A 3,558-nucleotide genomic window follows, 5' to 3' on the forward strand; every position below is an offset into this window, starting at 1 on the left:
CTCATGGACGGTCTCATGCAGGATTACTACTCCATCGAGTATATTTCTTTCTTGCATGAAAGCCATTTGAGATGGCCGGACAACATAGTTAGCTATCGAGTTTAACCTATTTGTAGCCACTTTGGTGAAAATTTTGAAGCTAACATTAAGGAGGCATATGGGTCTGAACTGTTGGATCCGTTCGGCCTCCTTAATCTTCGGCAACAAGACAATCTCACCAAAATTAAGTCTGAATAGGTCAAGTCTGTCAGCGTGAAGACAATTGAACAACTCCAAAAGGTCAGACTTGATTATATCCCAGAAATTCTGATAGAATTCTGCGGGGAAACCATCTGGACCTCGAGCTTTGTTATGTTCCATTTGGAACACCGCATCTCTCACCTCCTCTTCAGAGAATGGTGTTGTAAGGATATCATTTTCTTCTGCCGTGACTTGTGGAATATCAACTGTTCGGGTCTCATCAAGGGTGAAGTTCCCTTCAGCCGTCGCCCCGAACAGAGATTTGTAGTAGTTGGTGATATACTTTTTGAGCTCCTCCCGGCCTTCGATCCTCCCCTCATCTTGTTGGAGACTATAAATACATTTCTTCCTATGCCGCCGATTGGCGACCAATTGGAAGTATCTTGTATTACCATCACCCATCAGAATGAAATCAGCTTTGGATCTTTGGTAGTATTTGATCTCTTCTTCTCGTAAAAGACGTGCAACCTTCTCATTAGATTGATTTTTCAATTCAATCTTTTGTTGAGATAAGGTGCGCGTCTCTGCAATTTTGTCGAGGTCATCAATAATGGTACAAAGCCGCCATTTTTCTTTTTTATATATCCCATTGTTATGTTTCGCCCATCCAATGAGGTGTTGCCTCATGGCCCTTATTTTAAAGTTTCATCTGTGAATCCATGCTCATCAACATCGCGTTCATTTGGGTTTTGGTTTTGGGTAATGCGTACATGTGTATTTTTGAATCCCTAAAAACATTCATACAATGACTAAAAAATACAGATAAAATAATATCCTGTAAAGTTTACAAGAAAGATGCCCTAGCGTGCACACATGCGCGCTAAAGATACAAGTGAACCTAGGCAAAACACTTAAATGAAAGAATCCCACCAATACATGAAGAACTTAGTGGCAAAATTATTAAATGAAGGATGGTTAGCACCAACAAGTTAGAGAATCTCCACTCGTTCAGCCCCCAGTGCACCCGACGATTGTGTTTTGGCCTATGCGCCGGCGGTTTTTTCGCCTTGGGGGCGATCCAGTTCCTGGCCGCGCACCCAGGTTTCGGCCCTAAGACGCACATAAATTCAAACTTGTCTTTCCCACTGCCAAAAAATGCCACAAATTCGGCGATCATCATGCCACAGTTCGGCGATCAAATATACACGAAAGTTCAGCGTTCAAAAGGACGGATGTGTAGACAAAGGAATGCATAAAACGACGGGCTCCTCCGGCGTGGGACTGGACGGCTTCGGCGTGGCTTCTGTTTTCGGGCTGGTCGGCGTCGGTGTGGCTTCATCGCTCGGGCTGGGCGTTGGCGTTGGAGTCGGCGTGGTGGTCGAAGGCATCTGGTTCAAGATGAGGCCGCGCTCCGCCAGGTACCATGCCTTGACCTGCTCGTCCATCGTCGACATGTCGGCCCCCATCAAGAGCGCCAGGTCGGTGTTCCTTTTCTTCGCCGCGACGTTGGTCCTGAGAAGGTCGAGCTTCACATCATGCTTCGTCATCAACACTGACCACCGTGCGTCGGATTTCTCCTCCCTCTCTGCGGCGCTGTTCTTGGCGTCGCTGATGCACTGCTCGATCCGTTGATTGCAGTCGCTCGACAGCCGGTGTCGCGTCCCTCGTCATCTTGGCTCTTATGTTGCCATCGGGGCGCCCATCCGCCGCCCCCCGGGCGGGTGCGTCCGGCTTGTACGTCTCCTTGGCCTTGGCGTGAAGGAACTTGAACTCTTGGTCGCTGCTGTCCTGGCGATACATGTTGAACATCCAAACCATCTGCGCAGCCGAAGAACAACTGTCGGCGACGTACACGGTGAAAGAAGTGAGCCGGCGACTGGGCATACTTGACCCTCGATGTTGGCGCCGCTTTTCGGGCGAGCCGCGATCTCCTCAACGATCCCGTGCTATTTGTTGCGGGCCGCCTGGATGATCGCCCAATGGTTCGGCATGGCCTTTTCGTCGCGCTGCATGTGGATGGTGGCGAAGTAGGGGTCGACCAACTTGCGCTCATCGAACGCCGACTTGATCCGTCTCCAGTACGTGTCGGCGTTCTTATCCGAGCCGGTGATCGGGTCGATGCTGACGGTCTTTCATGCTTCGGTGAGGCACTCGTCTTCCTTGGACGTCCACTTGATGCGCGGCTCGCCCGGCCTGGCATTGGCCACCCGCTTCTTCTTTCTTCCTTTCCTCGGTGGCGCCGGCTTCATCTCCTCCTCTTCCTCCTGCCCTTCCGCGGCGTCGTTGAGCTCGTCGTCCATGTCGACGATGGTGACCATTGTTTCGTCTTGCGCGTGGAACCCGGGGTAGGAGGCGGCGGAGACTGAGCCGCTCGTGATGATCTCGTCCATGTCGGTGTCGGTCGCGTCGGGGTTGCCAAAATGTGGTGTCTAGGTGTGCACGAAGGGTAGGGCATCCCAGCGCAGAGGCCGCGTCGGCGAGGCTGAGTACGCCGACGACGAGTAGCTGTACTGGGTGTGGAGGCCAACGAACGCGGGGGAGGGAGTGCGCTGGTCGGGATTCAGGCTGGAGGGGGAGGCACGTGGCGACGCACCATGTGGGAAGGTGATGTTGGGGTTGAACCCACCATGTGCGTCACCGTCGGAGTAGCCAGGCGAGGGTGCGCACCCCAGGGCAGCGGCGGTGGCGAGAAGTTGGCCGGCGACGCGACGCTCTGTTGGCTCTCGCACGTAGCTTGCGGGCAGTGGTCGGGCGGCTTCATCATCCCCGCGTGAGACGCCTCTGCCTGTGCCGCCGCCGCCACCGCCGCGTCCCTAGCCTTCTTGGCGTTGAGCCTGTTGCGCCGGTCGGTGGTGACAGCCTCCCGCCGCTGAACCTCCGCCCTCCACTCGGCGTTGGACACGCCAGGTGGTTTTGCCATCGGCACCCTCGGCTTCCTCTGCTTCAGCTGGGTGGAATCGGCAGCATGGCGAGGGGCTGAATACTTCTTCGGCAACATGGCGGCTGGATGGCGGGGAGCAGGAGGAGAACGGCGGGAGCGGCTGGGTAGAAGGGGGAAGCAATGAGGAAATGGAGGGAAAGGGGGGAAATGGCGGGAAAAGGTCTGCCTGTCGCCGACAGAGCAGGCCCACACACCTTTTCGCTTCGGCCGTCACCCTGAGACGCCCCCGGGGGGCCTGGGTTCGGCTCGGGTTCACCGGCTGTTATTTCGGTCCAAACCGGCGATAATGAAGGACCTGGGGCGCGACTGGGCCGATTTTTCAGCGCCGGTGCTAAAAAAGGCGCCCTGGGGGCTGTTCAAGGGGGGCGAGTGGAGATGCTCTAAAGCACCTATGCATTGGGGGCTTTAGTTGCTAAAGTTTTTAATCTGCTTAGCAC

At 54.6% G+C, this 3,558-nt stretch overlaps 1 pseudogene; it reads right to left on the bottom strand.

The window, feature by feature from the left end:
- Positions 1 to 238: 238 nt before the first annotated feature.
- LOC123171207 (uncharacterized) lies at positions 239 to 3,178 on the bottom strand (annotated as a pseudogene).
- Between the last annotated feature and the right edge of the window lie 380 nt (positions 3,179 to 3,558).

Source organism: Triticum aestivum, chromosome 7D, assembly GCF_018294505.1.
Source record: "Triticum aestivum cultivar Chinese Spring chromosome 7D, IWGSC CS RefSeq v2.1, whole genome shotgun sequence".
Lineage (NCBI taxonomy): Eukaryota > Viridiplantae > Streptophyta > Magnoliopsida > Poales > Poaceae > Triticum > Triticum aestivum.